The sequence below is a fragment of the Ambystoma mexicanum genome, chromosome 14, assembly GCF_040938575.1.
Source record: "Ambystoma mexicanum isolate Mex_15411 chromosome 14, UKY_AmexF1_1, whole genome shotgun sequence".
In the NCBI taxonomy this organism is placed as follows: Eukaryota; Metazoa; Chordata; class Amphibia; order Caudata; family Ambystomatidae; genus Ambystoma; species Ambystoma mexicanum.
In genome coordinates, this window is record NC_090940.1 from 117,779,560 (window position 1) to 117,799,505 (window position 19,946).

Sequence of the window (19,946 nt, forward strand, 5' to 3'; positions counted from 1 at the left end):
GATTTCCTATGATTCCCAAGCACCTGTATCCAAAAGTACTGCAAAACTCCCCAAGATTTCTACTTCCAGATTCATCCACATCTACATCCATCAACACAAACTACAGGTATGCATATGTTTTGTAATGCACACGGAAAATGAAAACTGCATGTATGTTACCAAAGCATTGCAAGTACATAGAATGCATGCATTTGAACAGGGTGCCTGCCACTTGCCCTGTATAACCTACTCAATAATCATTTGTACCATCTCCTCACACCAACTGACAGTTACTTACAATGCTGTTTGCTTTCACAGTTTTCTAGTACTGCCCACAAGCATAACAGGTGCAAACCACATATTTCAATTTCAGCACCACTGCCTGTGATTTTGTTATAAAAGACCACATTGGAAACATTTGCACAGCACATTCAAGTGCAAGATCCTATGTCAAATGTCCATAATGCACACAAAAAAGGGAAACTGAATGCATGTTAGGAAAGCATGGAAAGTACATGCATTGCCCAATTGACAACATCCACCATTGGGAGGAAAGCAAAGAAATGCATGTCTACATTGGAAACAGTGCTATCTGTAAATTTTAATAAATAAATGAAACAACAGAAAAGCATTTCTGTACTCATGTAGCAGGCATCTATGTGTGAGAAACTTAACAAAGTTCCACACACAGTAACATTCTCCTTTCCAATCTCTACATCTGTCTACCCTTTTTCTTACTCTACTATGACTTCCACTAATCCATTTCCACAACAAATGGTGCAAAAACATCTCACACACTTCAGAACTGCAGCCCCATAGTGCACAGTTATCACTGCAGCACTGGCCCCCATACAAACAATGCTTAAACTCCCAAGTCCCCACTTGTATACAGTGCTGAACAATTGCACACACACACACACTAACTCTTCCTGCCAACAAATCCTCCTACAATCTAAAACAATGGGCCTCATTACGAATTTGGATGTAGCCATGCCATTTTTAGCAGCATGGCTACCCCCAAACTCGGGTCTGGGTCCCGCAAAAAGGGACTTACCAGGCCATTCCGACCTTGGAGGGCCCGGTAATTCCCTTTCGTGGGTCCCGGACCCGGTCCGTCCCCATTCCCATTTGAGCCCCCATAGGGCTCAATGGGAATGGGGAGGATGCTAACAACGGGCCCGTTAATGACGTGCCCGTTGTTAGCATCCTGTACTACTAGCGGGTCCCGCTCTGCACGTCTGATCTGGCCAGGCGTCCAGAGCGGGACCCGCTGCAGGACTCGTAATGGGGCAGCCCGGTATGACCGGTGCCGGTCCCGTACCGGCACAGTTCATACCGTGGCCGCCCTCATTGTAATGAGGCCCAATGTGTTCTCCTATTGCTATTACTGTACCATTAACACACATCCCCTCTAACTTCCTTCTTTTGCAAATGCAGTGAAGAACTGCCCCTTAAAAGCCAGTGACATCTCTGCTGGAAGATAAAACCCAGATGAAGCATACTCTTCACATCCAACAAAGTAAGTGCAGTACTGTTGTGGTGTTCTGCCTGTTACTCAGACAGTGCAGTGTTGTTGTATTGTAGCCTAGACAATTGTATCCAACCCCACAGCAAAACGGAACCAGGTAGCAGGAAAAAAAGTGTGACTATTCTTCCAAAATGTCAAACTAAAGCTAAGGGCCTCATTACAAGGTTGGTGGTAAGGCAAAAACGATGCAGGTATGGTAATACCGGCATCGTTTACCGCTCCGGTGTATTCTGACCCGGCAACCCGGTATTAGCGGCACCCTAAATAATGGTGCCGCTCATAGCGGCATGGGCGCGTACACGCGCCCCTTCGGGGAGCAAATACCGGCATGCCGGTAATAGGGGGACATCCCAACCCACGCGGACATGCAAATACCGGCATCGCGAAGCTGGTAATTACGGGCTGCATGATGCTGGCCATACAGGCATCGCAGACCACCCGCAAACAGCAATCAGGAAACAAGCCAACTGCCACAGGTGCACACAATCCCCACAGGTGGAGGCAATGGAGGCTGGGCCAGTATAAAATGAGCACACCCACACACCACACCCCTTCAGACACCAAAATGCCACCACTAGCTGTTGCAATCATGGCACTGGAGGACATGCCAATACTGCTACAACTACAGCAACACCAACTACAACAACAACTACAGCAGCAACAACAGGCAGCACAGAGGAGACGCAGGAGGAGAAGGAGGGTGAGACAGGCCCAGCAAATACCACCAGCGCAGCCAGCAGTGCCTCGTAGGCAGCCACCAATCCTTCGCACCAGACCCAGCCCATTCAACCTAAGCCCTGAGCAGATCCACACCCTGTACCGGTTGGACCGGGACACCATCACCACCATAGTGGACATGATACACAACGACATAGGCAGCCTCATAGAAATATGCACTGCCACCCCCCGCTACTAAAGGTGGTGGCTGTGCTCCACTTCCTGGCCACAGGCACCTATCAACACACAGTGGGGCAGCTGCATGGCATTTCACGACCACTTTTATCACACATGTTGAACCAAGTGCTGGATGCACTCCTGAAGCACGCAAGCACCCACATATCCCTACCACGGACTGGCCAGGAGATAGCCGACACCAAAGTAGGCTTCCATGCACTGGCAGGCATGCCCAATTGTGTTGGTGCCCTGGACTGCACCCATGTTGAATTGGTAGTCCCCCATGCCATAGAGGCGGTGTACCGAAATCGCAAGCAATACCACTCCATCAATGTGCAGATGGCATGTGACTCCAGCAAGATCATCACACATTGCTGCGCCCAATATCCCGGATCAACACATGATGCCATGGTACTGCGCAACTCCACCCTACCCCGTCACATGGAGCAACATGCAGGACCACGTGCCTGGCTGCTTGGTGAGTTGCACAACTGGGTCATGGCAGTGCTCTGGGGTACTAATGTGTAGGGATGCATACTCCACCTGGTTGGGAAAGGGGTGGGGGGATGCAAACCGCACCTGGGTGGCAATTGCCGGTGTTTGGAGTATGCATGCAGAGCTAAACACTCCAGACCTGAACCTCACAAACGGAACAAGGCACATCACTGGCCCAAATTAAACAAATAATGCATATCGATGACAACAAGCAAGAGGCACAACCAGGCCACCATGGTGATGACAAGCAATGCATGACTGTACAGGATGGCAACTGGGCCAATGTGGCTAGTGTGACCATGCATAGAACTAACTGCTTGAATGGGAGGCTAAACATTGTCGTACTACCGCAGTACATGCGCCTCAACATGCATGATTACACCCTGCATCATCTACTGAACGCCATCCAGACTACCACACCTCATAACAGTTTTGAATGCATCTAGGTGACAATTTTACATACGTACAGGGACATGTGCATGTCCTCACCAAATAGCTGCCGCCATGACTGTGCTTCCTGAAGGTGCCAGCTCAGAGTGACACACACCTATTTGTATTTGCTAGCAGGTGACAGAGGATATCCCTTGAGGCTGTGGCAACTTACCCCTGTGCGGAACCCGCAGAACAGCCATGAAGAGGAGTACATTTGTGTGCACAACCGCACCCGTGTTGTGATAGAGCAGACCTTTGGCCTGTTGAAGGCGCGTTTCCGCTGCCTAAGCAGGTCTGGTGGGGCACTCCTATATAGGCCTGAGAAGGTGGCAAAGATCACCATGGCCTGTGTCATGCTGCACAACATGTGCGTCCGGAGAAATGTACCACTGCCACCTGACATTGACATGCATGCCCCGGGTGAGGATGATGAGGATGGAGACGGAGGTGAAGTAGCACCCCTGCTAGTACATGATGCATGGGATGGCCATTCAGTACGCCAAGCACAGATTCACAAATACTCCTGACCCACAGGGACTATGAAAGACATGTGTCAGTCAGACACTGGGCCAATGTGGACATGCACACAGGGAATGTTGGGATTTGGGCACTGAACACTGTAACACATTAAATGGATGCGCACGTAAATAACAATGTCCAGCCTTGGATTTTTCTTATCACAATGTGTGTATTATTTACAACAGCAAAAATGTGCCCACTCCCCCCTACCTAACCCCCCCAACAAACTCCCAGACACCACCAAAAAACTCCCAGACCCCCCCCAACAAACTCCAAACCCCCCAACAAACTCCAAACCCCCCCCCAACCAACACCAATACCCCTAGTAGACTCCACAAGATACACCCCTTCACCCCCAACCTTGTGTCCCACTCCCATTGTCCGCCCACACTACTTCCGGGACTTCTTCCTGTCCGGAGGCGGCATTTCAGTGTGCCTTGCACTCCTACATGTCTGGCGCACTGGGCTGGTGGGGACAGATGAAGCTGATGTGTAGGTAGTAGGTGAGTCACTGGCAGGTTCCAAACCTCCTGCAAGCCGTGGCCGCTGCATATGGAGCAGCATTGAAGTCAGCACCTGTGTCACCGCCCCCAGGCAGTCCCTCATTAGCCGAGCCAATGCATTAACAGAGGCTGTGTTGGCTGCGATGGCCGCTGTGGTGCCCGTAATTGCTGTGGCAATACCCCGCCTGGTTTCCTCCCCGTCCGCTATGTACTGGCGGAGTAGGTCTAACATGGCCTCCTGTCGGGCCTCCACCGTCGACAATCGTGTCTCCAGGGTTTTGGAGGGGGATGAAGTGGTGGGTTGTGCAGTCACGTGAACGGCATTTTCGGGACTGTACTCCTCAGAGGTGTTTAAGTCACAGTCACGGAGGCAGGGATCAGCTTCACTGCAGGCGGGTGACTGCAGGTGTTGTGGTGAGGGGGTGGGCACGGGCTCGGGGTGGCCGGGCATGTCACCTCGGTGTCTCCCTCAGGCTCCACACTGGCATCAAGTTCTTCCCCAGTGGAGGCGGGTGCTTCCAGGGACTCCCCTTCGACAGGTGTGGGTGTGGCCTGCTGGGTCAGTATTGTGTCAGGCACACTGGCAGCAGGTGTTGCTGGCTGTGTCCCAGCTCGCACAGGCACACTGACAGTGGCTGTGGCCTGCTTGCCTCCAGCGGAGGTGGTGGTGGTGGTAGCCCTATTCTTAGGGTGTGAGGTGGATGCCCTCGCGGTGGTCTCCTGGGTTGCTTTTTCCGCATCGTTGCCTGGGGGTAGAAGAGATGCAGGGCATCAGTGATGGTGTGACATGGCAGAGGCATACGATGGTGCTGTGCATTATTCATTTGATCATGCATTCATGTCTTACATGTGTGTCACGCAGGGTATTCAGAGGGGGCATGTTAGCATTCACTGCATGGCAGGTGGCATGCCGTTGATATGCGGTTTGTGTGTTGGGTTACATGGGCACGGTCATGGTAAGTTGCCTGTGTGTAGGTTATGGGATTGGCACTCAGCATGCATTTCTGTGTGGCAGGGTTTGGGCCACAATCTTGACTTGGATATGTTGATGTGGGTGTAGGGACATGCATTGCCTTGCCTAGTCTCACATCCACGTCACTAGTCATGTTTTCCCCTACAGGGATGTGCAGGGTCACTCACCTCTTTCTGTGGATGATGCCGCACCCATTTCCATCTCTCCGAATCCCTCTATTGACTCAGGATCAATAAAAGTGCTGGCAGTCTCCTCCCAGGGCATCAGCTTAGCAGGTGAATGTGGACCCCCACCTGTCTCCATGGCCGCCCTCCTATTGCTCGATAGGATGTTTCGCACCCTCAAGCGGAGGTCGTCCCACCTCTTGCGGCAGTCACGCACGGTGCATGGGGTGGTCCCCACGGCGACACCTTCCGGGCAACCTCCTGCCAGATTTCCTTTCTCCTCATCTGTGCTTCTCGCTTCATATCATTGCTTTTCATTATGGCAGCCAGAGTGTCAGCAAGCAAATTGAGCTCAGCGTCTGAAAAACGCTTCTTCCGCTGCCGGGTGGCCGTCTTCCGGGTGGCCTTGGACATCATCAGGGTTTTCCAACACAGCACGACACAAAAAGACTGGTGGTTAGGGAGGATGGCAATGAATTGTGTTTTTAAAGATGGCCGCCGGCCCATTTCCCGTTCCTGCGCTATGTCGTAAGTCCCGGGTCTGGTTTTGCGAACCCGGTATTACCATGGTGGTATTACCGGGCCGGTATTTAGGGGTTGCTCTGAGGCGGTGTCGGTATCAGCGGGTGCCGTGATGCCGCTATCGAGGGGTTGGAGGGCCTTTAGCTGCATGCCGGTATTACCATTACAGGCATAGGGGTTCGCGCGTGCTCGCGCACTCATAATCACCCGCTATTAGCGGGTTCATACGAGCACGGACCCGCTCTTACCGGCATGCCGGTAATGAACCCGTTTTTACCGGGCTACTCGTAATGAGGCCCTAAATGTATTAAAAAGAATACAACTACCGGAAGTGCTAACACTACATCTACCAACGTTAACATAGCCACAAGAAATCATTCCAAAAAATTAATTTTACAAAAAATGTCCCACCATAGAATCCTTCAGAACCTTATAAAAACAGGGAAGAAACCACGCTCCACCCTTAAAACCTATAGCAGAAAACTGAACCTGGGAGCTATCATAGACAGTGCAATGCTCCTCAAAAGGAAATTATTTATATTAATTTTAAACAGAATGAAACCCCTAACAAAATTAATTAGTAAACTACAAAAAGTACTTTGCAACATACGCAATATCAACATAGATACTTTTGCAAATGTCTGTGCAGGTGAGTGGATCCACACCACCAGCACAGAACCATATTTCAATGAAGAGGCATACAAACAAGAGCAAACAAACCCAATTGCAATACATAGCAGTCAGCGAGGGTATGAAAAGGTAGACAGTACCATTATGGCAGAAGAAACGCTGATTGCAAGAATATCCCCAACAAACTTACAATCAACTCTTCATTCCACCGAACCAATCCGTTCCATCTACAAATGGCTGTGCACCTCAATGTGTAACGTACGGAAAACAATCCTTCAAATATTTGCGGCAGTTCCTCAATTAATATGTGAAAGCCAAAGACAAATTAAAAATGTCAATATTACAAACAATGGACTCATGTCCAGGGCGCAAATACACAGGACTACAAGGGCATTCATTAGCCTGCATTTCCAGACCTGCTTGCAAAAGCACCTTCCATCAAAATGTTAGCAACACACCATTCTACTGTACGAAATCTCGTTCAGAGACTGTACTATGCAAAAACTCTTGCTTTAGCACTAGAGCATTTAAATCACATTCTCCTACATGGTACAGCCAAGGAACTGCTGGAAGAAATACACCACATCCAAAGCAAATATTTTGGAAGTGAAGAGCACTTACAAAATCCAGTAACTTTAGAAGAGAATAGCGACAACCTTGCAGATGCCAAACTTCTATTACACACGTACCAAAAAGAAATGGCAAAGTTTAAAAAGGTTAAAAGCTCATCTGCTGAAGTACCAAACCAAGTATATGTGTGTTGTCCCAGAACGTTTTGTACAAAGAGCACCGAAACTGTAGATATAATGTGCAAAATAGAAGACAATGAGGAACCCCAGTGGTTCCAATTAGCATCTCTGTCTTATAGCAGAAAAACAATACGAAATTACTAACCCCTCAATACTTTGCACATACTGCACTGGAAAACTTGACAATAACCAAATGCCTTCATGGGCTAACACTAATAACTTGGACATATTCGCACTGCCAAAACAACTCCAACAGCTTAACTTGTATGAGAGAATTATAATCCAAACAGTGCACCCATTTCAAGCGATAATACGCCTTCAACCGAAAACAGCCAAGTTGCCTCCTTCTGAGGAGTGCAATGGCAAATAGCTCAAACTTTGATTATCCTAGTGAATGGTGTACCTGCAAAAGACAAAAATAAATTTGGCAGCAACTAGTAGACATAAACAAAGTTAGAGAAGCCCTGCAATATCTTAAATAGAACAATGAATACTACAAAGAAATAAACATTGAAGAAAACCTGAGCGAAACCACTGAAATAATTCAGGACTCCTCAGCAACAGGCCAATTTGAACTTCTAGATCCTACTACAGCCTCCGATATTTTAGACCAGTACACAATTCACCCACTGCCCTCCAAAGACACCATAGACGATGCACTAGAAACATATCAAATGCGGCAAGCCAAAGGATCTCCAATCAGCAGATGGGAAAACAATGTAGAGGCATGAGCCTTTCCTTTACTCTTTCCCACTGGAAAAGGTGGAAAGTACGATGAAAGATGCACACAAATAACAACATCAGAATACCGCTCTTTACTAATGTATTCTTACGACCCCAGATTCAGATAAAATGTTGAATACATATTCCACCTCCTCTTTGAAAGTGAAGTAGCAACTCTATTTTACAGAGTTGCACACACATTGAAAACAGGTTCCAATTTTTTAAACATGTCTGCTACGCAGCTACTTCAAAATGTGCAAGAGAAAGATGACGTTTTACAGTAAAGTATTACAAATCTCCTGGCAAACATGCGTGGCACGAAAGAATACTGGTTCCGACATCATGCAGATGTACGTGTATGCTACGCAACCTTGGCCCACCCACGTGGTTTGTCACTTTAAGTTGTGCAGAGTATGCATGGGAAGGCTTGCATGTTTTCCTATGCATAGCAAATGAAAACAAAGCAGGGATAGACATGAAAACACGAGGAGAACACTGCTCCCTTGACCCTGTAAATGTATCAAGGTACTTCCATCATCGCGTTATTGCCATGCTGCACTTCATCTGTAATAAAACAATTCCTCCCCTCAGAGAAGTGTAACACTTCTTTTGGAGAAAAGAACATCAATCCTGAGGAGCACCCCACATCCACATGCTTTTGTGGATTAAAGATGCTCCTAAATTTGGTCAGCACAGTGATGCCACTGTTACGCAGTTCATTCACAAATATGTCACTTGCAAAATCCCTTCTGAAAGTGCACATAGCGATCTACATGCACACATTCTGCTGTTTCAAAGGCTCAAAAAGGCAAATTTTGTAAAAGAAACTAGTGCAAACACAACTTATACGTGATCTCCCAACAGTACCACCAAAGAAATTGAAAGCAGCTGGTATCCATCAATTACCACAACCACAGAAGGATGTACTAAAAAGGCAAATGCATACCCAACTGCACAAACAAAGAGAACTACCTCTTCAAAAAAGCACGTGGAGATCCATCAAATGACTCAGACACAGAACTGTCTGGTCCATTCAAATTTTCCAACACAACTGGTGTAAATTGCTATGCAAATGTAGCAATCAATGTTCTATTCCAATTGCCACCAATTGTTGAAAACATTTACTTAAACAGTGCAGACCAGTTGTGTTTGCAAATACCACTCCTTCATAGAAATGCAACAAACAATCCTGACAACACTTACGGTGTCTCAGGAATAAGGCAGGAATTGGGCTACTGTGCACGAATGGTGAGATTCACTATAAACACACGAGATGATCCACAAGAATTTCTAATGTACTTACTGTAAGTACTGGAAAGCAAAAACATACCCATAAATGAAATCTTCCAGATTTCATACATGTGGAAAAATACATGCAGTCTCTGCAGCCATGTGGGGCAGGAAAAAGTCCCTCCCTAACAAGCGCTTTGAGTATGTATCTGTACCTAACTGTGAATCCATTCCATGTCAACAGCTGGTACAAAATGCAAACCATGGCATATTATGTACTACTTGCAATTCAGACAATCGTTCCACCTTACAGATACAATGTCATAGTAATGCTTTTACGATACAATGCAGATGGTACCAAAAACAACTGCTTCACACATGGGCAAGTATCACTTGGCAAGGAAACCTTCACAACAGTAGGCGTAATCTACCACAAGGGCACCACAACCACTGCAGATCACTATACTGCATACATTAAAAAGAAATGTGGTTGTTTGAACACAATGATACTTGATTACTCTGAAGCAGAGATTACCAACAAATCCATACAAATAAAGGGTCGCTGACCTCCAAATGGCTACACAGGTAAACATTTCACTGAAACCCCAATGTTACACCATATTGTCACCCCACACGTATGCAGTTTACCACTGAAGGTAACCTTGAGTTCCAGCCATCTCATCCTTTCTTCCTGCGTGTCATGAGTGAAAAGTGTTCTACCTAATGTTGACTGCAGCCTTCTGTCCTACCAACAAAAGATGTACTCAATAAGCACTTTACGGTCAACCCCCTTAAAGAGGCATGGGTTGCATATAGCTTTTAAAACGAACCACGTCTTGTTTCTGTTCGAAATTGAGAGGGGTAACCCCTTAACTGCCAGGCTATTATGCAAGTCTATGCAAAAAGGACCAGCATACTCGTCTCTGGCACTTATAGTGAAGCATTTTGGGGAAGCAGAACATTCAACACCAGCACCCACAATGATGACGTCAAGATTTGGCTGCATGCACGAAGACGTAAACCCAGATATTGGCCATATTATGCCTAGTTAAAATATATGACTTAATTTCGAAGTCTGAGATCTGGGGGAGGGTAGGAAGGAAAAGGGCTGCCCCGGAAAGTAACAGATGACTCACTAAATTGCAATTTTGGTAAAAATGCTATTGCCATGACCAAGAATCCCACCTGCAGCAACGTGGACATAACCCCAGCTGTTTCAAACCAGATTTATGATTATGATAGGTTATTTATAGCGTGCTTAATACCCAGAGGTTTCTAAGCGCGGACCAAGGGATTGAACCTGTGTTGCTCAGTGTAGTCTTGCTTCCAAGGCGGGCATGTTGCCCCTGAGCTATCCTCCCAAAACATGCCTGTGGGATCAGAGTATGGTAAATGCTGCTGTCAGATATAAGTGAAGTTAAAATGTGCCCTCCGGAATGGGCTGAAAATTTGCCCACCTGAATGGGCTGAAAATGAACCCTCCTGAATTGGCTGAAAATGTGCCCTCCTGAATGGGCTGAAAATGTGCCGACCTGAATGGACTGAAATGTGCCCACCTGAGTGGGCTGAAATGTGCCCACCTGAATGGGCTGAAAATTTGCCCACCTGAATGGGCTGAAAATGAACCCTCCTGAATTGGCTGAAAATGTGCCCTCCTGAATGGGCTGAAAATGTGCCGACCTGAATGGGCTGAAATGTGCCCACCTGAATGGGCTGAAATATGCCCACCTGAATGGGCTGAATATGTGCCCACTTGAATGGGCTGAAAATGTGCCCATTCATATGAATTTCAATACACTGGAGTTATGTTATGTTATGTTATTTTGCATTTATATAGCGCCTTATATACCATTGGTATGGTCTGAAGGCGCTGGTAGGTTGAACGCCCTTGGGAACCGAAGTTCAGATCAGTAGAGAGAGTAGAGAGAGTAAAAGGTGCGTGTGAGCACTGGCTATGTGTGCAGCTGGTACGGTGTTCGTGTAATAGCTGCTTCTTAGCGGTAGGTGTGGTGGTTGAGAGATCAGGAGTATGTGTTCGTTCTGGCAGGATTTATCCAGACTGAGTGTGGCTGCGTTTTTGTTATGCTTGAACTAAAATGGCACCGGTGCGCAATGCATTCTGGGAGCGCTCGGAGCCATGATGGATATTTCCATCATGCCGCAGTGAAAACCTGCACACATTTTGCTGAGTGTTAGATTCATGGTGCTGAGAAAAACATGCTTTCCAAACCTGGTATGTGGTCAAAGACATTTCTGCTGGGAAAGCTAACGTTGTTATGGTTTGGTACTGTTCTCCGCGGAGCATGTTTTTAGAGAAGGGAGGCACTCTGCTCCTTGAGGGTAGCTCTCGATTGACCCAGCTGGCAACCGACAGCTGCTCATCAACTGCGCAAGTGCAATTTCCAGAAGGTTCGAGAATTGACTCCCCTTTGTGGAGTGTGTATATATGCGGAAACCCGGAGGTGGTCAGGTGAGACATTAGCCGGAGAAGGACGCGCACATCCGGCACTCCTGTGAGCTGTGGTGCTCTCGGCCTGGCTGTTCCCGGGGTCTTCCAGCCGCTTCTGGGTGAGATGAGGAATCCTGTTACGCTCACGGTGATGTATTTCCTTTTGAAGTCTTTGCTTCTTTTGTGATTTATGTCCATATTACTTCTGTGAGTTATTTCTATGTTATTATTGGTTGCTTCTAAGCTTTGAATAAATAGCCGTATAAGAGCTGATTATCTTCTAAGAGTGTGTGGTTGTGAGTTATTGCGTCTGTCTGTGTTCAAAGTATTTGCTCTGTAATTGCATTGGTGATTTATGTTTTTTCCGTGCACTCTGGGGAGAGCAATACAGTTATGCCTGAGGAGAACGCCTGGCTGGGGGGGTGTAACCAGCAGTGTTTTACTTACAGTGCTGTGGAGCATGCGGCGGATGTTAGTATGAGAACAGTTATACCGAATGGTGTCATAGTATCTCTGTGTTCTAGTTGAGTGGTGGTGTAGAGGCGAGAGTAAGCGTGGTGGTGTGATATGATGTGCTATGTGCTCTTTCAAAACGTTCTCTGCATTCCAAACCATACTATATATGTCACACAGTTCTATGCGCTCCAGTCCGTTCCATGCACTCCTATCCACTCCATGCATCCCAATCTGCTCCACACACTCCGGTTCGCTCAAGGCACTCATGCGCTCCAGTCCGCTCTGCGTGCTCCAGTCCACCCCGCGCGCTCCAGTCCACCTAGCGCATTCTAGACTGCCCCACCATGCACTCTTGTCTGCTCCACGCATGCACTCTTGTCTGCCCCACGCGCTCCGTTTCACTCGTTCCATCCACTCTACGCATTCAGTGGCCCTCATTACGACCCTTGCGGAAATCGGAAAACGATGGCGGAAATGCAATACCGCCATCGAATAGCGCTCGGTGCTACTATGACCCGTCACCGCAAAGTACGAAGCCATTAGCGACACCGTAGTGAACGCCAACGCTAACTGCACCAAGCACGCGCGCGCGCGCCATGCGAAACCGCAAACACCACCATGGCGCAAGGGTACGCCAATTCCGACCCTAGCGGACATGTACCTAACGCCATCAGGCATGGCGTAATGTACCATTCCGCCATGGTGAGAAGTACGGCATCGCGAATCAACCGTAAACGGCCCCACTGAGTGCCTGTACACCGCTCCCTGCCCACAAAGTACAACTCCCCGTAGGTGCAATGAAGTCACAATGCAACCATTGAAATGTACAAGTCACCCATGCATGGCAACGAACAAAAGAAACACAAGAGGGGCCAATGGGAGCTGCAGGGCACAGATGGCACGAATACAGAAGCCATCCCAATGGACATGACCACAGTCCCCTACCAAGAAACGCACGCAAACACAGGCACCTGTGACCAGCAATATTCCTAGAATCACATCATTCCACCAGTCCACCTGGCTGACCGGCATCTGTTACACAAAACCCAATCCCCCGCCCCTGAGCATGACAACATTCAAACTGTCATATTGGCAGCCCCCATCCCTGACCTCACGGGCTTAGTAGGCAAACGCGCCCAGTACAGTACCACGCAACTAAACTCCGAAGCTGGAACCCAATGCAGATCTCCTCACAATACATCGCCCCCCAAATAGGCATATGCCACATCACTTGCAAAGAAAAACGCTACACGGGCCAAATCAGAATAGAAATTTTATGCACATCAAAGTCACCAAGCCCATACAGCCATCAGGCCATGAACTCCAAAACACCAATCACCATTGTGGGCTGCATCCGCAAGAAATGACCAGCCACTACTTGTGTGTCGCCCTGTTCCCCCATGGTACACAGAGCCACATTCACGTACGAAAAGGCAACATGGAAGCGCACAGAACCGCAGGGCCGTACCAATGGGGAGGCACTAGTCCAGCTGAAAGGCCGAAATGTTGCTCCGAGCCACCAGTACTGCGTAAGGGCATGTGGGCCATTGGCGATCGTCCCATAAGATCGTAATGCTGCTCCACTGATTAACACGAAGCAGCAGGTGTCGGGAGTAAAACCCATCTGCAGGAGTGGCATACAGATGGCAGTGGCAAAAGGGGAGGAGATACCTGTCAACCAAAAGAAAAGAAAAAGAACAGAATGGCCATCAGAACTACATTCCAACAACTCACTTCAATGATCACACGAAATCCACAGCCATATGCATGCTAGCCCACTCCAAAGGATCATCACCACCCCAAAACCACTTGCGACTTATAACCATCTATATCGAGGTGCAAACACCATCACAAACGAGTGTACCTGTGCATGCGTCTGTCAAAACAGAATCCATCAGATGGGAATGTTAACGTGCATGGACACAAGTGTCTGAGGGCGCGTCGAGACAGGGAGGGCTCAACAAGGCCAGATAGACGATGGTCCCACTATGGCAGCCCTGCATCACATAGCGTAGGGGAGGCGGATAGATCCCAAGAAGCCCTGTACATGGCAAACTCTGTATCAAATCACCTGCCCATGCATCCATTCATCATTCCCTCATCCCGGGATCAAAACGCCTGAATAATTACTCACATAACATTAGAAACATCCATTGAGTCTGTGCGTTATGCAGCCTGCAAAATCCACAGTGCCCCAGCCCGTAATTCCAGTGTTGTGAAGTAACATGTATTTGGGAACGGCCGGCCTCATCGCCCACGTAGCTATTGCGCATCCCAAACTATTCATATCAATCATTGCTTCCTCGCCATGGGCCCTGTCTCAAGGACATTGAACAATAGAACGTTATATTTGCAGTCAGACCTGTGGGCATCTCCTCGCCGCTAGCTGGAAACCGAAAGCGCCGCCCTTCGAATTCCTCATTTGCAACATCACGTCGAAAAGGCATCTGTGGCCGTTTGAAATCACTAATTATTCCATCGAGTGCGGCTGTGTGTGAAAATGGCAACTGCCTTCACCCACAAATGGGACGCCCCGCCCGTCGTTGCAACTCGGTACAGTGATGCATGAGGGCCCACCGTTACTCGAGTACTACGTTCCACTGACCCTTCACAAGTCTGTTCGCGAGTGCACAGATAGTATGTGAAACAATGGGACCACAGCAGAATGAACATATCAACCAATCTTACACGGCCATCGGGTACAAATACATGATTGCAATAGCAAGATGCCATTCCCCGAATTGCAGCGTTGTGCGCGGGACGTGCTCGGCCAAAGGGGAGAGCAGTTTGCACAGGTGGAATTAATCACCACAGGTGGAGGCCATACAGCCTGAAAACACATAAATTGCACAGCCAGTCTCCTCCCACAACCACACCGAAATGCTACTGGCAGGACTCGCGATGTTGGCCCTGGGGGACCTGATAGCACTGCAAGTGCTCCAACTCCAAGAAGAAGACGAACACCAACTACAACCAGCCGCACGGAGGAGACGCAGGAGGAGGAGGAGGCCAAGGCAGGGCCAGCAAGGCCCACCAGCACAGCCACTACCACCACGCAGGCAGCCCGCAATCCCACGCCTCCGAGCACATCCGTTCAACCTCACTGATGAGCAGATCCACACCCTCTACCATCTGGACCGGGACACCATAGCCGCCATTGTGGACATGACACAGGCTGACCTTGTCAGCATGATAGATAGCCCAACCGCCATCCCACCCCTACTGAAGGTGGTGTCTGTACTCCACTTCCTGGCCACAGGCACCTACCAGCACACAGTCGGACAGTTGCATGGCATTTCTCAGCCACTGTTCTCACGGACACTATTTCAAGTGCTCGATGCCCTCCTGCAGCACGCAGACGACTACATCTCTCTACCACGCTCGGAGCAGGAAATTACCAACACAAAAGTGGGATTCCATTCACTTGCCGGCATACCGGGTTGCATTGGTGCCATCGACTGCACCCATGTGGAATTGGTCGTCCCACATGCCATGGAGGCCCAGTACCGCAACCGAAAACAATTTCATTCCCTGAATGTACAAATGGTGTGTGACTCCAACAGGATCATTACACATTGTTGTGCCCGATTCCCTGGATCAACCCATGATTCTATGGTCTTGAGGAACTCTACAATACCACGCTACATGGAGCGACACGCAGGGAACAGATCCTGGCTACTCGGTGAGTCTCATTACATGCATGATTATGTGGGGTATGTGAATTGGCAATGACCTGGCAGGAAGGGGGGGGGGTGTGCGTACGTATCAATGGCATTCCACATCATACGTTTCTCGTCCACATACAGGTGATGCTGGATATCCACTGAAGAGATGGCTCCTCACACCAGTCCGGAACCCACGGGACCAGCATGAGGAGGACTACAACCATGCCCACTCACGTACCCGTGTAGTCATTGAACAGGCATTCGGCCTACTGAAGACTCGTTTCCGCTGCCTCAGCAGGTCTGGCGGGGCACTCCTGTACCGCCATGAGAAGGTTGCAAAGATGGTCATGGCATGTGTCATGCTCCACAACATGTGCGTACGTAGAAATGTGCCCATGCCCCCTGACGCTGAACTGCAAGCACCTGATGATGGTCATGATGAGGGTGGGGATGTGGCAGCACCTCATGGAGTCTGCGAGGCACCGGAGGCCCGTGACATTCGTCAGCATCTCATTGATGTATGCTTCTAGCACTCACGCCTGGTGGCTGATACATGGACACGGGACTCGTGGCACTGCGTGTGTCTGGGACATGCACAATATGGACTGTACGCCTATGATGGCCTAGTACACAAAGATCAATGTCCACACATCTCATTGGTTGATCGTGCACTTTTTATGGCATATGTGATGTCATGTTGAACACCCTATCGACCCGCCACCCAAGTGAGCCCAACACACCCCCTCCACCCTCCTACCTCCCCCCCGAACACCAGTGTCCGAAGATGCTCATTGTCAGTGGGCTGTCGCTATTGCAAGCCCCCTCTGCGGGTATCAGGGGCACCACTGCCTGTGGAGCGCAGGTTCCTTCCAGATCTACGTTGGGGGCTGCCCTGGACGGAACTTGCAACGGATGATGTGTCTGCCTGCTCACGTCCATGCATGTCCCTAAGGGTTTGCGAGAGCTCAGTGAGCACACGGCGCACTGCGGCAAGTTCGGCACATACGTCTTTGGACGTCGCATGCAGTTCCCCCCTCAGGCTCTCGGTGCTTCTCTCCATTTGGACTCTCAGGCTCTCGGTGCTACTCTCCATTTGGACTCTCAGGCTCTCGGTGCTACTCTCCATTTGGACTCTCAGGCTCTCGGTGCTACTCTCCATTTGTGCCCTTAGCGTCTCTGTACCTCTCTCCATTTCTGCCCTAAGTGTCTCAGTTGATGTTTCTATGTCTGCCTTAGTGCCCCCACATTCATCGGCATGGTCCTTGAGGAGTGTGGCCAGTTGCTGCTGTTGTACGATTAACTGGTCGAGGGACTGTTGCCTCTGCTGGGCCATGGCCATTTGCGGGGGTGCCACAGAGGGGCTGTTGTCCTCATGTTGCCTTTCCACAGGGCTTGTGGGGGATGGCCAGTCGTCGTCTTGTGGGTGCCCCTGCGTGGTATCCTCATGTTGTACGGGATGGGACAGACAGGGGGATTGGGACAGGTCATGGATGGATCTGACTTCGACATCCCCGTTTTCTGTGTCCGAGCATGCTGCCATCAATGGGGTGTCACCTATGGTGCTGCTGCCACCAGAGGCAGTGCCTTCTGTGGCATCCATTGGGGGGACCTGTGGTGGTGGTGTTGTGGGCATGCTGGCTGCTGGGGTGCCTGTTGATGTTCCCTCCTCTGTGCTGCCACCTGATTTGTGCTGCTGCCGTGTCTTGATGCGTGCAGCTGAGGTGGAGGGTCTCTGGCCGTTGGTCTTGGCCCTCTTTGCAGGTGTGCTGGTAGGGGTGTCCTGTAGCTCGTCGTTTGGATCGGACCTTGTGGTGGAGTAAAGGAGGGCGAGGGTTATTGATGGGTCTGTGGGAATTGGAATGGCATTGTTTCACATGCTTTGGGGTGGTACCTGAGGGTGATTTGGGTCGGGGCCTTGGAGGTGCTTTAATTTGTGTGTGGAGTGAGGGTGCAGTTGTTTGGCAGCCTGCAGTTAGGGTGTGCCTGCTGCACGTGTAGTGCGTGTATTAGGGGTTTTTAATTATTTATGTATTTATTGTGGGTTTTAACGTGCGCTATCAGGCCGATGTGTGTGGACGTTCTCCTGGGCATGTGTTTCTGTTGCACTATGTGGACGCATGGTACTTCACATGGATGGACTGTGTGGATTTGGCATTGTTTTATCGGGCCCACCTACCTGAATCTTCGGATGTCTGCACTCCTTTCTCCATCCCTCCGACTCCCTCTATGCTCTCCATTCCGATGGTGGAGGCACAGATTTCTTCCCAGGGGGTCAACTTGATGGGTGATTCAGGTCCTCCCCCGGTGGCTGTGGCAATGTTGCGGTTGGCAGAGAGTATGCTGCGGACGCGTATCCGCAGGTCGTCCCATCGCTTGCGGCATTGCTGTGGGGTGCGGGGTGCGGTCCCCACCGCACTTACCCGCTGTGCCACCAGAGCCCATATGGTCTTCTTGTTTGCAAGTGCCGTTCTGGTCATTTGCGTGGAGAAGACGACGGCAGCATTCTCCTGGAGGGTCTCTGTTAGCACGGTGAGTTCCTCACGGGAGAAGTGGACCTGCCGCTTGCGGTCGCACGCTTTCTTCGCTACTTTTCCCATTTTTCTTGGTTTCGCTAGGGTGGGTGACGGGTTGGGGTGTGTTTCAGGGTAGTGATTTTAGTGGTTGTGTGGTTTTAGTGGTTTTATAGGTGTACGGCGGGATGTTTCCCGTTCCGGGCCCATGTTTTTACTTCCGTTTCCGTATATTTCCGGTCACCGTACTTTCCGGTAGGCGCACACTGCGGTGACCGCTAAGAGGGGTGGCGGTATGGCACCTAGGGCGCCGTACGGCGGCGGTGTCGGCCGTTTTGGGGTCATTTCCGCCATCGCGGACTTTGCACTTCCGCCGTGGCGTGGTGCTCGTGCCCGATGGGTCGGAATGGCCCGCACTTTGCTCCTTCGTGCAATGGCGGAAACGCTATTTACGCTGTGGCGCTCCGGTCAGTCACTTTCCGCCAGGGTCGTAATGAGGGCCAGTATCTCTTCGCAACTCGTCTGCTCTAGTAACAGGTCAGTTCCACTCTGGGCACTCGTTCGCTCTGGGCACTCGTTCACTCCAGGCACTCGTCCTCTTTATGCCCTCACACACACTATGCATTCACCTGTTTTGCTCATTCATCGGCTCTACGCACCTGCCCCCTCAATGCACTCGTCCCCTCTACGCCCTAAGCCCCTCTATGCCCTCAGCCCCTCTACGCCCTCAGCCCCAGTAACATATAATTAATGTGGTACGCTGCAAAATGTGGTGCGGGCCCCAGAAATTCCCACAAATCATAGTCCAATTTGGGTTCCCCTTATTAATGAGGTGGCCACGTGCTGTAAGGGCTGAAGGGGTACATACTATTGTTTCAATATCCAGTCTTCTCCGATTGGTCGATTGTGAATGCTCTACAACTTGTTGGAATCTATCTTATGTTGCAATTTAAACAAGCTTTTTGTTTTGTGAAATTGATTACCCAGAATCCCAAATTCACAACCAAAGCTTGCTTTGAAATGAGATGGGCCAAAGAGGCAATATATTTAATAATGTCACACCCGGTCTTAAAAGCCAAACATTCTTCAATCATAAAACATCCTGCAATCCAGAGTGCTGATGGTGAATGGTGATTGTGTAAACAGAGCAGGCTGTGTTTTCTTTTTACTGGCTTGTTGGAGGTATGTGCTCCAGAAATGTCCTTATGTGACCTGCCTGCCTCCAAAGCAAGCATATGTTCAGTGAACAAACAAGCAGAGACAACATTTGCATCCGGGGATGTCAATATCAAAGCAGCCCAGGGCAGGCAGAGCGCATTGCTGAGCATTTTGAATAACCCAGTTTCTTGTTTCCAAGAACTGATCAAACACCCTCTCTTGCACACACATAATCGTCGCTTGTTGCCAATATCAAAAGGTATTGGTGTATTGGAGCGACTATGATGCACACAAGCTTAAAGACAATGATTCCCTGGAAAGCATATGGGTTTGCCGTAGAGGCGTAGCGGGCAAGGCCCTCCCAAAA